Raw genomic sequence first — 23,627 nt, 5'->3', positions numbered from 1 at the left:
AATAAAGTGCTCAAGTTTAGGTCTGGCAGTCAGCCTGAACCCATTTGGCTCTGTACAGCCCAGCAAACGAAAGCTTGAGGATGGGAAGACAAGCAGACATCCTTTCCCCCTTTCTCTTGTCCTGAAACCTCACTTCCCTCTGTGAGCCCTGAAGAGCACTATGAAATTACTTGCTACATCACTGAACAGGAGCACTTCTTAGATGCTGGGGACGCACTGTAATATTTTGATGCATCGTGACACAGATGCGTTGCGCATCAACATTCAGTTTTGTTTCTGCGGCAACGTGGTGTTGATATCTTCATCTAGCACGTGTAGAAAGTACGTAGGTCTGCACGCACAATTCTTTGGTTGGATTGGACCACTCTACCCAGAGTGAACTGGGGGAAATGTGTTTGGTTGAGAAATGTATTATATCACCATCTCATTTTTCACTCTCTGATGTATTTCCAAAAATAGTTACTTTCAAGTTTTGTTGACTAGTGGACTCAAATACATAGATCTTTTCTGTTGGACTCAGTTCACCTCTATCTTTAGAGTATCAGTTTGCTGTTCTCCTGCTATATATCATGGCGGGTATATCATCTTCCTCTAATAATCAGGAAAACAACTGCCAAGGAGTAAAAGCTTTATAAGTTGGAATTTGCCCTATCGCTGAAACCAAAAGTACACGATTACTTGTGGAGAAAACTGATAAGGAGTAATATTTTCTTGGTGTCCAAGTTACAAAGAATGAAGTGAAACAGAGCATTGTTTCTAGAGAAAGTAGACCAGGGAGGACTTGGATTTTACTTTTTACTTTTTGTGTGTGTGTTGTGATCCTTTATATATTGGTTTGGAAAGCAGGAAGCCTGCTAAGCAAGAAAGATGGACTTATTCAGAGAAGAATTTGGTGGAGACATTCAGACGCTCTTGATCTGAGATTTGGCTTTATTAGTATGCCCGCCTAACAAAGCAAAAACATGAAACTTGGAATTTTAGGTAGCTTGACGATGTTCCCTTTTTTTACAAAAGTGTGGGGATCATTTTCATCCTCGTGGATACAGTGCTGCGCTGTGCTTTGGTTGTCTTCTGCTTTGGCTTAGTCCTTCACTGGGGTGGCAAGTCTGTGTCTGGAAGCTCAGTGAGCCTGGATAGCTCAGTTGGTTAGGGCATGATGCTGGTAATGTCAAGGTTGCAGGTTCAAGCCCTGCATGGGACAGCTGCATATTCCTGCATTGCAGGGATAGACTGGTCCTCAGGGTCGCTTCCAATGCTACGATTCTACGATGAGTCAAGGAGTTTGAAAGGAGCATGGTCAGGGTGACAGCAAGACCGAGCAATCCAGTAACAAACCCCCCAACTGAGCTGTTTAGATACAATAAATTCAATAACTGACCATTAACTGCCCTTTAATGGAGCCCTAAAGCAATTGCTTCACTCAGCCCTCACAGAAGCTGGAGCAGGGCCTTGTATCAAAGGGCTTTCTGACTGATAAGCGCTATCTGGCCTGGGCAAAGGTGTAGCAATAGTTGTGTCAGCTGCTTAGCTTTTATTGCCCTTGTTCCCATGAACCCTCCTCATCTAATTATTCAATTTGCAGTGGAAAACCTTTGAGTTTTTCTTGGGGTAGGTTGACAGCAATTCTTCCTCTCCATCCCTCCACTCCGAAAAAAGAAATTGGATTAAAGGCTATATTTGGCTTTAATCAGCATCAATTCTCTGTTAGCTTTGTGGGGTAAAACTTGCTTTGCTCATAGATCTGGGAAGCCAATGAAAAGTCTACTGCAGTTAACCTGTAAGAGGTAGAAGTCCTCACTTCCTGTTGTTTGAAAAGCTCAATTAGCAGGCTCTGCTTTTTTATGAATGGCAAGTTGTTTCTTTGCCGTGATGGGGGCAGGCACAGAATTCACAGGGTTGGCTTAAAATGACATCGAAAAATGCTTACAATTCATTTTGTGAACTTTTGAGATTCATTGGGGGTTGCTAACTGATCCCCAGCACCTATCAGCTAGGAGACACCTTGCAGTTGTTGCTAGCCTGACACGGCCGCTTGGATCAACAGAGCCACACAACACACCATTTTTGGACCTCTAGAACCTCTCTCTATTTCAGCACTGGGCGAGGGGGAGGAAAGCATTGAAGTGCTGGCTGGTCGAAGGCAGATAAACTTTCAGGTTTCCCTTCCGGTCCTAAAAGAAGGGAGTTTCCAGAGGGTTTATTATTATTATTATTATTATTATTATTATTATTATTATTTAACATAATTATTACAAAATATAAGCAGAATATTGCAAATACATACATATATATTTCAAATAAGCACATATATATGAAAAAGGGAGAAAAGAAAGAAGAAAAGAAAAAAATAAAAAATAAAGAGGGGAAAAAGAAGAAAAGTTGGAAGAATTTCTCAATATGAATATAATAATATCTCAATATGAAAATATCTCAATATGAAAATATCTCAATATGAAAATAATAATAAAATTTCATTGATTGACTTCCATCGCTTACACTGCACTTCCTGTATACATTTTAAGCAAGATTGTATCTGTTATTCTGTATTTTCCCCATACAATCTCACACAAATATTCTAATCAATAAGTTTTCTAAATCTTTCATAAATCTAATCTAAACACAACCAATGCCTTATATTTAATCCTTGTCTACATAAATAATCCAGAGGTTTTAAACAGCACCAAATTTAGGACAGTGAGGGCGGTTCTGCCACACAGGGTACTAAACTGAGGGGGTGCAAAATTGAGAAGATCCGTTTGAGGACACCAAATTTTGGCCTCACGTTCTGAGGCGCCATATTACGAAAGTTCACCCCTGCTTCAAAACCAGGGGCTGGAGTCTACACACCCAAGCTGACCAGTTGTGTGTGTGTTTGTATAGCGATATTCATGTGAACCTTCTAACATGTTCATTGAGCATCTGAGAGGGTAGCAGGCATCCCATTAGAGCTCAAGGCTAGGTCACATTCCTATTTGCTGTGCACAGACTGCATTTGCAGTCCTGGGTTTTTCATCTATGTTCACAAACATCATCCAAAGTGCAAGTGTATCCTGTACTTTGTTATGGGTTGTTTCTCAAACCAGCTTCACACCAGCTGGAGTCCTTAAGTCATTTATCTCGAGACAAGGTGTGAACACTTTTGCAAAAGGGTAGACACCTCTACCTATTGGTGCCTCTTCATGTGTACACAAACAGAAATGAACTGAAGCTAGGCTGGTGTGAGCAGCTTGGGGACGAAAGAGCTGTGAAATGAAGGTGGAGGGGGGGGACTTCACAGTGCTCTAAGGTGGTAATGTGAGTACACCCCAAGTGGATTCAGATGTAATACCAAACTGGTAGGTGAGTGATCCTTTTTTATTTGATAATAATTTTTATTACCTTTTAATTACAATCCAGGGACGCAGGTGGCGCTGTGGGTTAAACCACAGAGCCTAGGACTTGCCGATCAGAAGGTCGGCGGTTCAAATTCCCGCCACGGGGTGTGCTCCCGTTGCTCGGTCCCTGCTCCTGCCAACCTAGCAATTCGAAAGCACGTCAAAGTGCAAGTAGATAAATAGGTACAGCTCCGGCGGGAAGGTAAACGGCGTTTCCGTGTGCTGCTCTGGTTCGCCAGAAGCGGCTGAGTCATGCTGGCCACATGACCCGGAAGCTGTACGCCGGCTCCCAATAAAGCGAGATGAGCGCCGCAACCCCAGAGTCGGTCACGACTGGACCTAATGGTCAGGGGTCCCTTTACCTTTACTAATTACAATCCAAAGGTAGGTGAGTGACCGTTGGGCTCACCTGCTGCAAATTCTTCCTTTCTGCCTTCCAGTTTGAGCCAGGAAACTTGGAAATCAGCATCAAACTGTGGCTCCCAGTCCTAATATACAATGGTCAGCACAAGCCACAGTTTGCCAGTTTAGACAAAATGGTAAACTGTGGTTTGTCTCAAAAGTCAGAAAGGGATTAAGGGAATTGCAGTGTGCCATGGGAGAAGGGAGTGTGTTAGTCAAAGAGTCCTTTGAGTTTCATCTGTGGAGTGCCAAACCATGTTTTGACAAAATGTCTGAACCGACTCTCCCTAATGTTGAAGGATGTGGTGCTCTACAGGCATGGAAATTTAACTTTGGCTTCTGCTAGGGTGTTGGAAACCTGGCACGGCTAAGCTGACTTTGTTGAAACCATTCCACCTTTACACCAGAAAAATTGGGTGTTGATGATGTGGGAGGCTTTTTATTAAGCGTACTCTCTGACTTGATACAGATAATAATGGTAATTTTCACAGTGACAGACATTGCTTGGTTTATGGCGTAATGACTGTGGGAGTGTATAGCTCTTGTTTTTGAAAGTTTTGCTGGGAGAATTGAACTGTAAAGGTAAACAATATCAATTCACTGGTGAGAACTTGTGGAATCTGTCCACCTTGAATACATCACCATGAACAACAAGCCGGTTTGAGAGCTATGCGCTCCTTAGGGACGGGTGCCGAGCCCAGACTGTGGCTGACTCCTTAGCAACTCTCATAAACGGAGATGATTTCACACAACTTGTGCTCAATTCCGAGAGTCTCTATTTGCCTTTCCTCCCCTGGCTTTGCTTTTTGAGATAAAGCAGCCTATGACTAAACGATAAAGCCTTTATTAAAGATGGAGCAGAAACCCGTTAATACTACTATTTCTCTTTTTCAGAGAGAGAGAGAGAGAGAGAGAGAGAGAGAGAGAGAGAGAGAGGCAAGGCCCTGTCAAGGACCTTTAAGATTAATGGCAATAATTGGTCACACCCAAACCATATATTTAAAGAATTCTTATGCCCTTTTAACAGTCATGGGAATCCTGGGAACTGTAGCTTGTTGCTTGGTGTTGTAACCCCCTCACAGAACTACAGTTCTCAGCAGCGCCCTTAACAAACTACAGTTCCCATGACCACTGAAGTGGTATAAAACTGCTTTCAATATATGGTGCTTTTGTAAATTCCAGAGGCTTTGTGTCTACCTGTGCAATACCTGATCATTCCTTGGGGTGAATACCTGAATTTGTGTGGCTTCCTGTTTCCTGGCCTGGCCAGACTAGACTTTTTTAATATTCTTTTTCCTTTGGTTATTGATTATGTGCACTTTTTAGCAGATGTGGAATGTGATTCGACCACTGTTTTTTAATATATAGAAAAAAGGCGCCGGTACTCACCATGAAGTTGTGCAGTTTAAATGCCACACTTTTAACTTTTGGTGTGAAAAGGTTCTGATGTGAGTACACCCAGAAAAAAAGCACTGGGTTCCACAGGATATCAGACAAGCCCCTTCTTTTATGAATTTCAGATGCTCTGAAGACTTACCTCTTCCCTGCAACTTTTAGCAACCCATATCATCTCAATCGCAGAATTGTTATGTGAACCTGATTTTCATAGTTTAGTCCTATGGTGCTGTTTTCATGTTGACACTCTTGTGTTTGAGATACTGTTTGTGTGGTGTTTTTATATGGCTTTAAGTGGTGTTTTATTGTATGTCTGGCACTGGGTTTATAACCCACTTCATGAACCCTTTGTGTGTGTGTGTGTGTGTGTGTGTGTGTGTGTGTGTGTGTGTCTTGCAAAGTGGTATACAAATTTGTTAAATGAAGAAACAGAAAATCAATGGGAGGGTGGGGTTTTTTTGAGTGGCGCAATGCCCAAAGAGGAGAGGAAGGTGTTAAAACAGCTCCTTGTCCCTAGATTTGTTTTGCCAACGCTTGCGGCCTATGAAGGCTGAGGTGGACAAAACAACAGTAGGAAAAGGAACACGCAACCGGCATGCAATGTCTAGTGTTCTCCTTGACTTCTTAAGGCCCCTGTCAAGCACAGTGAATGATTGCTTATCTTCAAATGGCTTTTCAGTGGGCAGCAAGCCCAGGCTGGAGCCAGTCAGAATGATGGTTCATTTTAATTGAATGATGTGGTCATGTCCATTAAGGAGTTCTGCATCGGGGACAATTAAGCAGGAGGGAGGAGGGAGGCCAAACATTTGGTGCATATTTCTTTCCGTTCCGGGATGCAAATTGGTTTGCATTAATAGCTGTGCTCAAGAGTCTTCCGAATGAGGAGTACTAGATTCTTCTTCTTCTTCTTCTTCTTCTTCTTCTTCTTCTTCTTCTTCTTCTTCTTTAGACTCGCTTGTACGTACATGTTTATCGCTTGGTGATTTGTGTGTGTGTGAATGAATCATCACAGATTAATTGCTAGAGGTGAAGATTTCACTCGGCTTGCTTCAGGTCAAACTCGGGGCTTTCCATGGGAGTTAGTCACTGAAATATACTCAGAGTGGATTTCATGCTCTTTATTCAGCTCATAATCGTGAGGAGGAATGGAAGTTCCCCCAGAATGTCTGCTTTATATACATTATTTACACAATGGGCCCCACGTGATTGGCTAATTCCGGGATTATCTAGTAGGCCAATCAGGTTGCGGATTCCCTTCCACCTGGAGCTGGATTGGGTGGCTCCTGTGGACCAATCAGACTGCTGCATTCTGGATCCTATTGTTCTAGGACCAATCAGACTGCTGCATTCTGAATCCTATTGTTCTAGGACCAATCAGACTGCTGCATTCTGAATCCTATTGTTCTAGGACCAATCAGACTGCTGCCTTTTGGATCCTATTCAACTCAGTACATAACAGTCACTCATTCAGTCTTGTGCTGATGAGTAAACTGAGTGAGAGTTCTTAGGAAGACCCTTATTCTCCTCACAGAGCTACAATTCTTTCAGAGTGGTTTAACAGTCAGGGAACTTTGAGAAATGTAGCTCTGGGTGAAGGAACAGGGTTTTCCTAACTCGCAACAACTTTAACAAACTAGACTTCTTTCCCATCCTTCTCATTATACTGTAATATATCGATGAACACTTTTATTGTGTAAATAATGTCTTTCCTTTTCTTCTTTTGATTTCTTTATTTTGTATCTTTGTTATTTTTCCCCTTTTTATTGCTTTATAAATTTTCTGTTTACTACCTAATTTTCTTTTTCTTCATATGTAAAGAGATAGCATATAATGTTTGTATAGATATGTAAATTTTTAATCAATAAAGAATAAAGAATAATATTAAGCAAACAAAAAAACAAAACAAACAGACAAACTAGACTTCTTGGGATTCTTTGCAGAAAGCCATGACAGTTTAAAGTGAAATAATACTGCTTTAAACGTATGGTGCATATGGGTACAAGGCTTTTTCTTAACGTCCTCTTAGACCTAGAGAAAGGATCTTGGGAGGAAAATGCCAGCTGAATCTCACCTGCCCCCAAGGAAGATTTTTATCTGAAACCTGCTGTTTTTAATGAATGATTTCTCTATTGGAATAACAGCCTCTCCTTAGTGCCAGCTTCAAGTTTGCCTTTTTCTTGTTGTGTTGGTGCTGATTTCACCCCACCGTCTCTCTCCCTTTGCAATGTGTGTTCAGTCTGCATGTTTGAAAAAGGAGATCAGATAGTGGACCTCCCTATCAACATTGACTTGCAGTTCATTTTCCAAATACACAGCATGAAACTGGTCACAAGGAGCCTTTAACTGACACAGCTTGATCAAGTGGGAGTTTGCCAGGCCTCCATCGCTTGTTGCAAAATAAGAAGGCTGGCCGTTATCATCTGCAAGATGGCTGATGTCAAGCAGTTACGCTCAGAAACGTCTCCAAATTTCGAAATGTTATCGACGTGACTAATAAATTGGAACCACTGCAGGTTTTCTCCCCAAGGAGGTGACTTTTGCAGAAGATATTCTCAGCTGCAGATGAACAAGGCCTCTTGCAATTGGGAAGAAATTCAGCCAGCCTTTTGATATCATTGCTTACATGCTCCTCACTTCGGAAAACAGTGACAAGTTCCAGGGGCAACGTTGTACGATTCCGTTTCCTTTTGTGTGAGCGAGCACCAGAGGCTAATGGAGGAGCTTTGAAATACAGTAGTTGTCTAGTTTGCAAGAAAATAATCAGATTACAGTAGAGGCAAATGCACTTCTGTAGTGCAGATGCTAATAATTCTGCTTCAGGCCCACCAAGGAGAGCTACTGTAGCATAAAGATGTCCCAGGGAATATGAATCTCTTAATTCTGTGTCTGGTTCTTTTCCCATTCAAATTATTTACACCCCACCAAAAGAAACAACAAGGACCCAAACCTCTGCAAGTAGATTGATTGGAGAGAGGGAGAAACCATGCTCTAACCATGAGTTTCCATTGAACCATGAGTTTCTATCATACAATCATAATGAAGTGTTAGCAAGCCATCATTAGCCTAGAAAGGCTGGTTTCCCAGCATCCTTAAGTAAGGTAAAGGGTAAAGGGACCCCTGACCATTAGGTCCAGTCGTGACCGACTCTGGGGTTGCGGCGCTCATCTCGTTTTATTGGCCAAGGGAGCCGGTGTACAGCTTCCGGGTCATGTGGCCAGCATGACAAAGCCGCTTCTGGCGAACCAGAGCAGCGCACGGAAACACCATTTACCTGCCCGCCGGAGCGGTACCTATTTATCTACTTGCACTTTGACGTGCTTTCGAACTGCTAGGTTGGCAGGAGCAGGGACCGAGCAATGGGAGCTCACCCTGTTGAGGGGATTCGAACCGGCGACCTTCTGATCGGCAGGTCCTAGGCTCTGTGATTTAACCCACAGCGCCACCCGCGTCCCGGCGCATCCTTAAGTACATAGCAGCTAAAGTCCCACAAATGTAAGGGGTGAGGACCCTCAGCACAACGTACTGGTGGTGGGGTAGGAGAGTTGAAAATAATATTTCACATCTGGCAACCAATGCGCCCCTTTGGTTTCAGATAGTACATGGGTAGACGAGTCTGAAGAGCCCAGGACACGAGTTTTCACAGCCCTCTAGCGGCTGTGGTGGCTCATTTGGAGGCTTAGTTTGGTTAGTCAGTATCAAGCATAAACATCTAGAGTTAACACTAAATAGGTTACTTCCGCTAAATGAGCTACCATAGCTGCCGGAGGGTCATGACTCATGACAATGGGTCAAATGAAGAGTGCACTCTCCGGCACCATTGGGGCTGGGGGCTAAACTGGTTCCTTGCTGTTGAACACCCAAGCCACTGGAAATCGAAGTGGCTAATGTGTATTGCCTGGCCTCTCTTTCTACATAGCCTTGTTCTAGGTTCTCTTTGTTAGGTTTGAGTCCTGTGGGTGACTTGAAAATTATACATAACCACACACACACACACACACACACACACATATATATATACACACATATACATACATACATATATATGTATATAGACATATATATATACATGCATATATACAAATATACATGTGTGTGTATATACACACACACACACATACACACACATATGTAAATTGACTTCCCTTCCATGGTTCATTTTTGTTTCCCACTATTACTGCATATTTTGATTGGACCACTTGAAAATTTAAGCGGTGTGTGTGAGTCTCTCCAGACCACTTAATAATATTTTTGTTTTGTTCTACAACTCAAAGCACATACATAACTCATATATCAATAACCTTAGCTTTGCCTTTCTAATATAATAGATGTGCATCTGGATTAAAGGATTATATGGAGGATTATATTCTGGATTATGTGAAGAAAACCAAACCACCATAATGTTTTTTTCTTCAGCACCAGTATCATAACAAAATTGTAGCACCTAACCTGGACCCTAGGCCAGGCCACTGAGAAGAGCTTTTTTACTAAATTCTCCCTGAGAATTTACAAGTTTGGTGGTACCAGCACTGTGTTATGTTAATCACAGGCCCACAGTCAGGGTTGTGGTTAGCCTATTTGATAATCTGGCACTGGTCAAAACAGCTTCTATCTCTATCAGGAAAAAATCAATACGTTCAAGGCCAAGTACAGAAATCCTTGAATGTTCCACTACCTTATTAGTTGTTTTGCTTCCCCAGTACTACCACATTACTGCTGTCTGGAGGGAGCTATAGCACACCAAAAGTGGGTAAAAAAAATCACACACCCCAAAACCCGCCAGGACATTTGTGTGGAAAATTATGGGATTTCCATTTGAGAACTTCTGGACCAGAAGTGTGATGGGATAGAGGGAAAGGGGACAGATTATTGGGAGCTGGAGAGGCAGAGCTGGAATGAACCATGTGTTACCCCATAGTAGTTGCAGTTTTAACACAGGCCAGAGCTGAGACAATGGCTATTTATGTTGCTCTCATGGCTGCCAGCATGAATAAACTCCTTTGTCATAAAGTGTCTGTGTGTTTTTCCTTGCAAGGCTGATGCTCTTAGCATTCGTCGCTAATTTACAAGCCTTGAAGATGCTCAAGGACGAGCTTTTGGCAGTTGCTGAATTCTGCATCTTCTTCAGATGAAATCTCTCCCACCCCAAAATTGGGACCCAGACTGGAACGCCTCTGTTGGCCTACCATTGACTCTGACAGAAAACAAGATGCTCTTGTGCACAGGGTGCAGATCTGCAACCTTGATGTTGTTGTTGGGCTACGGCTTCCATCGGCTCCTGCCAGCACATCCATGTTCCCCGGGGATGATGGAAGTTGTTGTCCGAAAGCACCTTGAGGGCAGCTGGCTGCTCTGGGCTGTGGCTCAGTTCCCATGCAAATAAACTGTTCTGAGCTCACTTTGGATGACGGCCTGGCCTGGATACTAATGCAGTAAATATATTCAAGCAAAGTGAAAAGGATGGTGTTATGTACTGAGTTGAATAGGATCCAAACTGCAGCAGTCTGATTGGTCCTAGAACAATAGGATCCAAAAGGCAGCAGTCTGATTGGTCCTAGAACAATACAGCAGTATGATTGGTTGGCAGGAACCACCCAATCATGCTCCAGATAGAAGTGAATCCACAACCTGATTGGCTTACAGTAGAATTCCAATCATGTGCAGCCCATTGTGTAAATAATGTATATAAAGCAGATACTTTGAGGGGACATTCATTCATTCCTCCTCACCACTATGAGCTGAATAAAGAGCATGAAATCACTTTGCGACTCTGAGTATATTTCAGATGGTGTTGCAAATATCGGCAAGGCAAGAGTGGGAGGAGTGGGGGGTCCCTTCTAAGATCATGGGATTTTTGTGGATTTTTGAGCAACTGGGAGTTTCCATCCTCGACCTCCGGACTCATCATTCCACTTGTAAGTACAGTGGTACCTCGGGTTAAGTACTTAATTCGTTCCAGAGGTCCGTTCTTAACCTGAAACTGTTCTTAACCTGAAGCACCACCTTACCTAAAGGGGCCTCCTGCTGCTGCCGCGCCGCCAGAGCACGATTTCTGTTCTCATCCTGAAGCAAAGTTCTTAACGGCTTCGGTCCAGTATATCTGAAGGAGCCTTTCCACCCCCATCGTTCTACCCGGACACTGAGGTCCAGCGCCAAGGGCTTTCTGGTGGTTCCCTCACTGCGAGAAGCTAAGTTACAGGGAACCAGGCAGAGGGCCTTCTCGGTAGTGGCGCCCTCCCTGTGGAACGCCCTCCCACCAGATGTCAAAGAGAACAACAACTACCCAGTGGCGTAGCATGGGGGGTGCAGGGGGGGCCGGCCGCACCGGGCGCAACATCTGGGGGTTAGGGTTAGGGGGCGCAAATCCACGGGTTAGGGGGCGCAAATCCATGGGTTAGGGGGCACAAATTACTTGCCTTGCCCCGGGTGCTGACAACCCACACTACGCCACTGCAACTACCAGACTTTTAGAAGACATCTGAAGGCAGCCCTGTTTAGGGAAGCTTTTAATGTTTGATGTATTACAGTATTTTAATATTTTTTAGGAAGCTGCCCAGAGTGGCTGGAGAAGCCCAGCCAGATGGGCGGGGTATAAATAATAAATTATTATTATTATTATTATTAACCCGAGGTAATATTTCTGGGTTAGCGGAGTCTATAACCTGAAGCATATGTAACCCGAGGTACCACTGTAATAAAAAAAAGCAATCAGCTGCATCTGTTCCTTCCGTTCCTACCTGTGCCCCTCACTGAGCCATCAATTCACTAGCCTTGCTGCTGACTCAGTCCATGTTCCCTCGCTTCCTGTTTCCCACCTACCCAAGAGCCTGTGCGTTTTGCCTAAGGATGGAGGCAGGCAGACTTCTGTAACAGCCATGAGAGATGACCTGGCATTTGTCTCTGATGGCAGGATCACTTCCTGGTGGTATTAACCACACGCTGCGAAGTTGTTGTTGTTGTTGTTGTTAAAGAGGTCTTTGTGCAAGAACCCATCAAAGCTTTAATCTGACCAGAAAACTTAAGCCGTATTCACATCGTACATAAGATTGGCATCTTGGCTGCCTCTTAGTGCAGACCCAGGTCATTGAGCCTGAGCTTTCATAGCTGCCACCCACCATAAACCACCATTGGCAAGATTGGCAGCAACAGCCTCAGATACGGTCTATGCTTGAGATAACATTTTACTCTCTGGTTATTTATGCTGTTTTAAATGTGCATTTTATATTTGACTTCTTTTAGGAATTGTTTCTTTTGAAGTGTTTAAGATACATTTTTTTTGTTAACTTTGATGTGTTAAATGTGCATTCTGTAGTTGAGCTCCTTTGTAATGTTTTATTTAGAAATCTTTAAGTTTCCTGTTGATTACGTTGCTTTGAATGTATATTATTATTATTATTATTATTATTATTATTATTATTATTATATTTATATACCGCCCTATACCCAGAGGTCTCAGAACAAAAGCAAAATACAAAACCACAAAATATATAATCAAAATAAAAACAACAATTCGACTTTCAGCAGTAATGCTTTGTCCTGGATTGTTTTATTCGATGTTTTAATTCATTATCAACGGCTTTGAGATTGTTTTCTTAAAAATATAAAGTGGTATAGAAATGGGGGGGGGGGTTGGGGGGGAGTTTGAAACACCCAGTCAAGTGATCCAACCCAAAGTGGCAGAATTTGACTTCCAGTCTTGCCTTCTGGGCCGACTTCCTGCCAAATGATGCCTCTTCCTTCCTCTGTAATCCTTTCAGGGCAGAAATCCAAATGAAAGCACTCTTTGCCATCTGGGGGTTTGGGAATGCTATGGATTTCTGCCAGAGGGACCAGCTTGTCTGTTCCTAATAGCCATGCACTGAAGATCTAGTGACTTATTCTTTACCTCTGAGGAAAAGCTCTGTTAGATGCTGAAGTCCATTCCCCGCTGTTCGTGTATTCTCCTCTCCTTTTTATGAGAGATGCTGCCGTAATGTAGAGTAAATGGTACACCTGGGGGCCATTTGCTGATAAACCTTTTGCTCCAGCTACACCAAACATTTAAAGCGGTACCATACCTGTCATGTTGTTGTCGTTTAGTCGTTTAGTCGTGTCCGACTCTTCGTGACCCCGTGGACCAGAGCACGCCAGGCACTCCTGTCTTCCACTGCCTCCCGCAGTTTGGTCAAACTCATGCTGGTAGCTTTGAGAACACTGTCCAACCATCTCGTCCTCTGTCGTCCCCTTCTCCTTGTGCCCTCCATCTTTCCCAACATCAGGGTCTTTTCCAGGGAGTCTTCTCTTCTCATGAGGTGGCCAAAGTCTTGGAGCCTCAGCTTCAGGATCTGTCCTTCCAGTGAGCACTCAGGGCTGATTTCCTTCAGAATGGAGAGGTTTGATCTTCTTGCAGTCCATGGGACTCTCAAGAGTCTCCCCCAGCACCAGAATTCAAAAGCATCACTTCGGCGATCAGCCTTCTTTATGGTCCAGCTCTCACTTCCATACATCACTAATACCTGTCATAGCTTTCCTCAAAGAATTCTGGGAACTGCTGTTTGCTGCTCCCCTCAGGGAGCTACAGTTCCCAGAGCACTTTAACAATCTCTTCCCAGGGAACTTTTGGAATTGTAGCTCTTGTGAGGGGAATTACAGCTCACAACACCCTTCACGAACTACAGTCCCCAGGATTCCTTGGAGGAAGCCATGACAGTTTAAAGTGGTGTGATACTGTGTAAGTCAGGGTTTCCCAGACTTGGCTTTCCAGCTGTTGTTGTTTTTGGACTACAACTCCCATCACCCCTAGTAACCAGACCAGTGGTCAAGGGTGATGGGAATTGTAGTCCCCCCCCCCCAAAATAGCTGGAGACCCTAGGTTGGGAAACACTGGTTTAAATGTATAGGGCAAATGTAACCTAGAATCACATCTGTAGCTCCAACCGCTTCAGTTTCTGGCTCTGCCAACTGAAGTATTTGACAACCGGGCACAAGGAGTCAGATGAGCTTAGATTAATCCTTAGCTGTTAAGGGATTGATTGTTCAGAACCGCTTTCCTTCAGTTTTCCAGCCTGTTGAGAAAACATAGATCCCGGCCACTGAGACGGGATAGTTAGAAATCGCAACAGCACTCTGAAACCTTGTGTCCTTTCTGATAGCTACGATACAGTAGATTTGGATCACAGACACATTGAAACAGTTTTGAGGTTGGAATGTGGTCGGTGGGGATATGAGGTTCGCCTGATTTTCCCTAATCTCCGTCTTCTTTTAACATTGTTTTACAATCTCTCTGGTTTTCGAACACTAGATTTTTGTCTACCCAAAAGTTCCCAAGGAAAGCTCTGCAAGTTATCTTTTTGGAGCACAGAGCTATGTTCGCTTTTCCTTGACGTGCTTTCGAACTGCTAGGTTGGCAGGAGCAGGGACCGAGCAACGGGAGCTCACCCCGTCACGGGGATTCGAACCACCGACCTTCTGATCTGCAAGCCCTAGGCTCTGTGGTTTAACCCACAGCGCCACCTGCGTCCCTACTACCCCTCCCCTAATACACTCCATGCTTAGGATAAGAGTTCACGTCTTAACTGCTTAGAAATAATAGTCACGCAGCATGCATTGGTCAGCTGGGCTTTTGTTTTATTGTTTGTGTTTTGAAGTTTGAAAGCAGTACCTTAGAGGTGATTTTTTGATATATATTTTTTTAATTTGTGGCAGAAGGAGATGTCCTATAGCAGCCTGCCTTGCCGCTCCTCTTTTCACACAATAGGAGCCTTCCTTTAGGCCCAGCCTCCAGTGTAGTGTGTCATGATGTGAATAGAAGGAGCAGATGGCAAGTGTCTGGCAATTTGTTAGGTAATGCAGCCCCTAAAGGAGTAAAGCAGCAGGAGCCTGCGGTACCAAGCTGCTAGTGTCATGTTTATGCCGAAATGTGGGATGCTAAGCCAACGCTTCAGGTACGGCACATGCGTATAATGGCAAAGAGTTGTATTCAATTCTACTCCGATACCATCTTAGCGTACATGAAGGTATCTTATGTCCCACTGGTCCTCAAGTAACCAATCTAAGGGAGGGGAGTGACATCATTGTTTTGGTTTTTTAGAATCAGAGAATGGTAGAGTTGGAAGGGACCCCAAGGGTCATCTAGTCCAACCCCCTAAAAGTAAAGGGACCCCTGACCATTAGGTCCAGTTGCGTATGACTCTGGGGTTGCGGCGCTCATCTCGCTTTATTGGCCGAGGGAGCCGGCGTACAGCTTCCGGGTCATGTGGCCAGCATGACTAAGCCGCTTCTGGCGAACCCGAGCAGTGCATGAAAACGCCGTTTACCTTCTCGCTGGAGCGGTACCTATTTATCTACTTGCACTTTGGCGTGCTTTCGAACTGCTAAGTTGGCAGGAACAGGGACCGAGCAATGGGAGCTCACCCCGTCACGGGGATTCAAACCGCGACCTTTCGATCGGCAAGTCCTAGGCTCTGTGGTTTAACCCACAGCGCCACCCGCGTCCAACCCCCTACGATGCAGGAATCTCAGCTGAAGCATCCCTGACAGATGGCCATCCAACCTCTGCTTGAAAACCCTCCAAGGAAGGAGAGTCCATGACCTTCTGAAGGAGTCCGTTCAACTGTCAAACAGCTCTCACTGTCAGAAAGTTCTTCCTGATGTTTAGTCAGAATCTCTTTTCTTGTAATTTGAAGCCTTTGGTTCAAGTCCTACCTTCCAGAGCAGGGGGAAACAAGCTTGCTCCATCCTCCAAGTGACACCCGTTTAGATATTTGAAGATGGCTGTCACATCTCCTCTCAGTCTCCTCTTTCCCAGGCTAAACATACCAAGCTCCTTCAACCGTTCCTCATAAGGCTTGGTTTCCAGACTCTTGATTATGTTGGTCGTCTTCCTCTGCACACATTCCAGCTTGCCAGTATACTTTTTAACTGGTGGCACTCAGAACTGGACATAGCGTGACCAGGGAGAAGAATCGATGGAACAGGACTGGAAAAAGTTTAAGGACTATCTACAAAAATATTGTAAAATCTTTGAGTGTCAATAGGATGTGGGAAGTAAAAGTAACAGGGTTTGTGTGACCTTGGCCAAAGGTGTGTGAAAAGAAGAATCTAAGAAAAAAAAGGATAAGGGGTTATGAATAGAACAATATTATGTCATACTTTATAAGATGAGGTACGGATTAAAAAATGGAAAATGGGGACATAATAATTAGAATATAACATTAAGTATGGTTGAAACAAGGTTTTGAATTTGCTGAATCTGACTGGAGTAAAGAGGAACACAAAAAAGGGGGATGTGAGGAGGTCAAGACAGAGGGGCATGGAACTTTACAAATTTAAGAAAGAGTGTTTTTCTTTTTTCTGTTTTTCATTTTTCTTCTTTTATTTTTTTCCTTTTTCTGTTACACATTGTTGTTTTTCTTGAGCTTTATGTATGGAAATGATACATTTTGAAATGATGAATTCTTTGTTTTCTAAAACTTTAATAAATATGTATTTTAAAAAAAAAACAGAACTGGACATAGCATTCCAGGTGTGGTCTGACCAAGGCAGAATAGTGTGGTTCTATTACTTTCCTTGACCGACCTTCTCTTAAGTTTTATTATTATTTATTTTCTGTTGAAGATCCAGAATGCTGGGATGAGGAAAGCTGGGTTCTCAGCCCCTCTTGCCAGGAGCTGCTCTGCACAGATTCCCGATATCTCTTGGTCACTGTGTCCAGAGGCTTAAAAGTTAACCCTTGAAACGACTGGCTTCTTGTACCTCTGTGGTTACAAGTTCTGTGATCACAAGGCGTTGGTCTCTTGTTCTCTTACTTATCTTTTTACTAAAGCAAAACCTGTGAGAGCAATATTAACACAATGGGTATGATAGAAACAATTATACACAACAACAGAATAAATAAAATAGCTGATCTCAGATTTCTTGTTGTCAGTGGGCACTGCTCCCTGCTTTTCAAAATTAGATTTTTTTGTGGTGTGAAGTTTGTTTGTTTGTTTGTTTGAAGTGTCTGCTGTTCTTTTAGCAAAACTGCTTCATAGTTTTATAATGTGTTACTTTTTGTTCTTTAACTGGGGATCGTTCATCTCAGTTTGTGAGAAAATGCTGCTTCCTAAAAGTTTGTTCTCATGGTGCATGCCAAGTATGTTTTAGCTGATATTAGCTGATGGCCTTGTAGAGGCTGATAAAGTTGCAAGCGCTGTGGTGAATCATAGATTGTAGAGTTGGGAGGGACCCAAGAGTCATCTAGTCCAACTCCTGCAATGCAGGAATCTCAGCTAAAGCATCCATGACACATGGCCACCCAACCTGTGCTTAAAAACCTCCAAGGAAGGAGAGTTCACAACCTCCCGAGGGAGACCGTGGATAGAGATGAAATTTATTCCCTCTGCCATATAATACGAGGACTTCATGAAGCTGATTGGCGGCGGATTCCAGCCAGACCAAAGAAAGGGCTTCTTCATACAACACAGAATTGATTTATGGAATCTGCTCTCACAACTTGCAGTGATGGTCACTGGCTTAGATAGTTTAAAAGTGCATTAGACACATTCATGGGATGCGGGTGGCGCTGTGGGTTAAACCACAGAGCCTAGGACTTGCCGATCAGAAGGTCGGCGGTTCGAATCCCCGCGATGGGGTGAGCTCCTGTTGCTCGGTTCCTGCTCCTGCCAACCTAGCAGTTCAAAAGCACGTCAAAGCGCAAGCAGATAAATAGGTACCACTCTGGCGGGAAGGTAAATGGCATTTCCGTGTGCTGCTCTGGTTTGCCAGAAGTGGCTTAGTCATGCTGGCCACATGACCCGGAAGCTGCACGCCGGCTCCCTCGGCCAATAAAGCGAGATGAGCGCTGCAACCCCAGAGTCGGTCACGACTGGACCTAATGGTCGGGGGTCCCTTTACCTTTACCTTAGACACATTCATAGAGGAGGATAACTTTATCTTTGACTACTGCTCCCAATAGTTCAGCTGAACCTCAATGTTCAGACAAATGGTACTGAAGAGCAGTTGTTGGGTTCAAACAACAGGAGAGGCTTTTGCTTCCATGCTGTGCTATACAAAGATAGTTTGGCTGGCTGCTACTCGACGCAACTGTTTTTTCAGCCCATAACAGGTTTAGGAAATTTGTACTTATTTTCAATTGCTTTCCGCACAGATACAAAAACACAAATTGTGATAATGACCATGCTATTCTGCCATGCAGAACAGTCTCCATTCTCTGGGTATTTTATAGCATGGGTCACCAGTTGTTTTTGGACTATGACTCCCATCATCCCTAGCTAGCAGAACCAGTGGTCATGGATGATGGGAACAGTAGTCCGAAAACAGGAAACACTGTCCTGGACTCATCATCTCTTACAAGACACCGGGGCTAACCTCCTTTGGCAGGAAGCATTGCAAGAGACAGCTTGACTTTGGGAAGATAAAGTAAGGGTAGAGTTAGACATTTTGGAGCTCTAGGGGTACAGTCTTTGTGTTGCTTCCAATACTGCTTTGCACTACAGGCACCGTTTGTCGGTACATCTGTGCTTATTGCCTGTTCTGCCTTTGCACATAATGGCTTGGTTATAGGAGCCACTTTAAGGAATCAAACAAATAAGCAAATCCTGGCCTTTGGAAAGCTCTGCTCAGGGTGCAGAAACTTGTAAAATATTACATTTTGAAGGGGATTATTTTTGTACACAGTGATATTGACCAGCAGGGGGCGTTTGTCAGCTAGTGGAATCAGTCTCTGTTAAGTAATGGTGAATCATGCAATTCTTTCAATGCATTTCCTCTAGAGCAGTGGTTGCAACAGCTGGCATTGTCATAGGGGAACTGTCGTCCGTCCCCCCCGCAAATTTGTACCCAAGAAGACATAAAGATGATTCAGTTATTGGCATTTCCTGCATAGTAGGAAGCAGTTAAAAGGACAAGATGAGGATTGATACAGATAGCCTGGATAGCTCAGTGGGATAAGCTCACGTGGTGCAGATAATGCCAAGGCTGCAGGTTCGATCCCCGTATGGGGGAGCTGCATATTCCTACATTGCAGGGGGTTGGACTAGATGATCCTGAGGGTCCCTTCCAACTCTACAATTCTATGGTTAAACCACAAAATCGGCTGTATTTGGGTCTCAGATGAATTTTCTGACAGCTTATATGTATTTGTCATACATCATGCAGTGACAGTTCATATGCCCTGTCAAAAGAAGGCAAGACACAGGGAAGAGGAAGTCCTGTTGGGAAGTAACTGAGAATAAGTACAGTGTCTGGACTGGATGGCGGTTCGGTGAAACTCCCTGTGTGTTAGGGCAGGGCAGCCGCCTAGCCCTCTCCAGAAAGGAGAGGGCCGGCTTGCTGACCGTGCGTAAAACGTCCTGTTCAGCATATCCGCACTGACTACAAAGTCAGCATCTTTCTGCCAGCAGAGGCTTGCATCATCCTACATTGGTAAAAGGAAGATCTGTGTCTGTCTGTGAGAAGAGTCTGATAGCAATCGAACCTCAAGGTTAGATTACTGCAATACGTTATAGGTAGGGCTGCCTCTGAAGAAGGTTCGGAAACTTCAGCGGCCAGGTTGCTCACCTGAGCAGGACGGCTTGAACACACAGTGGTACCTCGGCTTACAGACGCTTCAGGTTACAGACTCCACTAACCCAGAAATACAGTGATACCTCGGGTTAAGTACTAAATTCGTTCTGGAGGTCTGTTCTTAACCTGAAACTGTTCTTAACCTGAAGCACCACTTTAGCTAATGGGGCCTCCCGCTGCCGCTGCACCGCCGGAGCACGATTTCTGTTCTTATCCTGAAGCAAAGTTCTTAACCTGAAGTATTATTTCTGGGTTAGTGGAGTCTGTAACCTGAAGCGTATGTAACCTGAAGCATATGTAACCCGAGGTACCACTGTATATGCAATAAACATCTTCCATTCTTCCCTAAATTCATTGTCATCTCTGCTTCTTAATTTCATTGTCAATTTTGCCATTTCAGGATATTCCATTAATTGAGCTTGACAATCTTCTTTAGTTGGGACACCTTCTTCTTTCCAGTGTTGTGCTAGTAGTGTCCGTGCGGCCGTAGTTGCATATGTAAATAAGTTCTTTTGTAATTTTGATAAGTCCAAAAGCGGAAAATAAGGGTCAACCGTTAAACCACTCCGAAAATTGCAGCTCTTTGAGTGGCAGGCCTGACAACTGCAAGCACCCTTAACAAACTACAGCTCCCATGAGTCTTTGTGGAAGTAGTAAAGTGGTATTATGGAATTGTATGGAAGGGACCACAAGGGTCATCTGGACCCCCTGCAATGGCCCAATGTGACACTGATATCTTTCCCTCCCCCCCCGCCACTTTGGCCTCAAGACCTTCCAACCCCTGGCTTGGCTATCCATAAGGGAATATGGTCCCCAGGGTGAAATAAAGTTCCCCACTCCTGCATTAAGGGAGTATATCTTGCTTAAATTCTGCTTCTGCCTTTGGCAGTATCGGAAAAGGGAAATAAAAACGGAAGAGAAAATAAAGAAAATCGGAGCCTGCAACAGGAAACTGGTTAGGCCAATGTGTGCCTCTGTCTTGAGGAGAAATCTGTGTTAGTAGAAGCCCTTGAGCACTGTACTTAAGCTTTGGCGGGTGCCCTCAAGCAGGTTAACCAAACAGACTGAGGGTAGGTAACTGATACCCTGAGGTCACAGGTAAACATGCAGAGACTGTACACAGAGCTGATTCACCTGACTGGCAGGGAGGCAACTATGGCCACGCCCAACCGGACAAGGTTTCAGGTTCCAATTTCATTGTTTTGTTTCCTCCATACACACATCTGATGGCGCAGGCTGAGGGCAGACGTGTGCAGTCAGCATGGGTTGCTGAACTTACCTCTTTTCCTGGTTCTTTTCCTTCGTTTTCTTGTCATTAACAGAAACAAACAAAAATCTGTCAGCCTTTTTTAAAATTTATTTTCACGCAAGCGACAGAACAATAACTTGCTGGATCTCCTCAAAACGCTTGATTTGTTGAAAACAGATTGCAAATAAATGAAAGGTAAGTGGTTTAGGGGGGGAAATGTTTTCATTATTTATGCATTTAGCGCCGTACAATGTAATGCCAGCTTGCACAATTTGTGGTCCACCAGTCATATAGGCAGCCCTCTGGCGCAATGTTCAAGCTTCTTGGTTTTGCTTCCGCCTGAGGCTGAAAGATCAGGGCAAGCTGTCAGCTCACAATATATGGCTGGAAAAAATCTTGCCCGGCCTGCTCTTGTGCCTTGAGGAACAACTTGATCTGCGGTCATTAGCAGGTGATATTGTTTATTCCCCATGCTACGAGGAGCTGCAGGCGGATGGTGAATTCTGCCGCCAACCCTCTCAGCTATGTATTGTGACTTGCCAGTAGCCGAATAACTTGCCCTCTAAGGTACACAGCAAAAGCAAACCCAGGAAGCTTATTGCTCTGGTTGTGGAGTGTTGTTTGGCTTGAGGGATCACACGTTGTACAGGCCTGGTGCAACACAAGCCAGAAAGAAAGGTCTCTGCCCTGAGGAGCTTACGGCTTGTATTTTTTAAGTGTGAGGGAGCCAGTAAAGGGAGAGCGCTGAAGAAAGGAATGGAAAGGCAACCTTAGCATAACCTCTTGGCAATTTTGAAGGCTAATCTGCAATGTACTTGTCTCAAATTTCACTTGCCTGTGCAAAATAAATAGCATGCTCTGGATCTGCTTTCCAAGGTGAGAAAAGAGAGAAATAATGAGCTGAAATGTTATCATTCAAAAACATTTTCACATGCTTAGAACACCAGTGACTAAAATGGGTGAAAAGGCTACCAAACGTACAGAGTAGTGTAACCAGATCTTAACTTTACTTCTGTTTAACCCTTTATATCCATTTTCTGGTTGGTTGTTTTAAGAAAGGGGCCATAGTTCTGTAATCTTGTGGTGTTTTGATTTGGTTTTGCCTCCTTTTTGCCTACAGAAAACTAGCTCTTCAGGGAGCAGACCTCTTCCCTGACTTGCTAGTTTTCCATAGGCAGGGATCTCTTGATGTGATGGGACATTCGGACATGTGGTACCACCTGCCACGTTCCCAGGATCTGTGTGCCACATGACGCTGGAAGGAAGAAGGGAGGTGGTTAGAGAGCCAGCAGCTCTTTAAGGCTAGGATGGAAAAAGATGGAGAGACTTAAGCCTTCAGGGCATGATCAATGCCATATTTTGGAGTAAAGGTAAAGGTAAAGTAGGGACCCCTGACCATTAGGTCCAGTTGTGACCGACTCTAGGGTTGCGGTGCTCATCTCGCTTTATTGGCCAAGGGAGCCGGCGTACAGCTTCCGGGTCATGTGGCCAGCATGACTAAGCCGCTTCTGGCGAACCAGAGCAGCACACGGAAACGCCGTTTACCTTCCCGCTGGAGTGGTACCTATTTATCTACTTGCACTTTGACGTGCTTTGAAACTGCTAGGTTGGCAGGAGCAGGGGCCGAGCAACGGGAGCTCACCCCGTGGCGGGGATTCAAACCACCGACCTTCTGATCGGCAAGTCCTGGGGTCTGTGGTTTAACCCACAGCACCACCTGTGTCCCTTATAATTTGGAGTAGGGAACTGCAGAATCATGGCATTATTCTGGGAGGAATATTCGCCCTGTAAATCAGCAATGAGATAGTGGAAGGGGCTGGTGCAATTAACAGAGAAAGTGAGTGCTTTTAGAAACAGCAGCAAACAAACAAAAAGACCTTGGTAAGAGAGAGAGAGAGAGAGAGAGAGAGAGAGAGAGAGAGAGAGAGAGAGATGAGCAGTTTTCCTTCCTGCTGTGTTTTCACATACATTCCTCCCCTTTTTCTCTTCTCTTCCCCTCTTTCTCATACAGCTGTGCAAATAAGTCTACAAAAGTTGCTAGCCCGCCAAACAACAACAACCAACAAACACTAGCCGGCTTACCCACACATCCCTCCTCCTAGTTATTTGTGACATATTGCCGATGCCTGGAAACTTTCCCAATGTGCAGCGATGTAGCAACACCTTCTCCCGTTTAATGGGCTTCTAGACTACACTGATATAAACAAACATATATGCAGATAATTCGGCAAAAACATGTCTACAGCGCTTAGGGGCAAACAGCCTCCTACTTTCTGAAGGAGAGATAACCATCTCTTCTCCGTCTAGTGCCAGGAAATCTGATGGTTAAATTCCTTTTTGCTGTGTAAAGGATCACCTATTCACAGTCACACTGCGTTCAGCGGGATTAAGAGAGATGTTTGAGCTTAGCCTCCGGCTCTGCTTGGCAAAGTACTTGACCTCTTCAAGTCACAATATGCTTTTGATTTTTTTGATCTTTTTAAGCATCATGGTATGCATTTCTGCTTTGCCCTCGGAGGGACCTGGCAGCTGCCTTAGATTCTCTGCTAGCTTCCTGGTTCGGTTTTGTTTTGCAACGCACTCTGTGTGTGGCTGCCTTTCAAGGCTGCCTTACTTGAACTGCTCAGTTGGTCCAGAAGTGCAGCTTCCTGACAAAGTTGGCTGAG

The 23,627-nt window shown here is 44.2% G+C and overlaps 1 protein-coding gene and 1 long non-coding RNA gene across 3 annotated transcripts in view; one reads left to right on the top strand and one right to left on the bottom strand.

The window, feature by feature from the left end:
• CORO2A (coronin 2A) overlaps positions 1-23,627 on the top strand; it is a 65,661-nt gene that overhangs the window by 9,967 nt on the left and 32,067 nt on the right. Inside the window, exon 1 of one of the 2 annotated variants that reach the window (XM_083593547.1) lies at positions 20,907-21,156. The exons of the other annotated variant lie outside the window; for it this stretch is intronic. The gene's annotated coding sequence lies outside the window, so the exon portion shown is untranslated. Of the gene's footprint in view, positions 1-20,906; positions 21,157-23,627 lie in introns of those variants that run through there. 2 annotated transcript variants of the gene reach the window in all.
• LOC310753062 overlaps positions 1-23,627 on the bottom strand; it is a 58,466-nt gene that overhangs the window by 24,191 nt on the left and 10,648 nt on the right. The window lies entirely within an intron of this gene.

This window comes from Podarcis filfolensis (genome assembly GCF_964270895.1).
Source record: "Podarcis filfolensis genome assembly, chromosome: 17".
In the NCBI taxonomy this organism is placed as follows: Eukaryota; Metazoa; Chordata; class Lepidosauria; order Squamata; family Lacertidae; genus Podarcis; species Podarcis filfolensis.
Note: the sequence above shows the minus strand (reverse complement) of the source record. Positions and strands in the feature narration are given on the sequence as shown.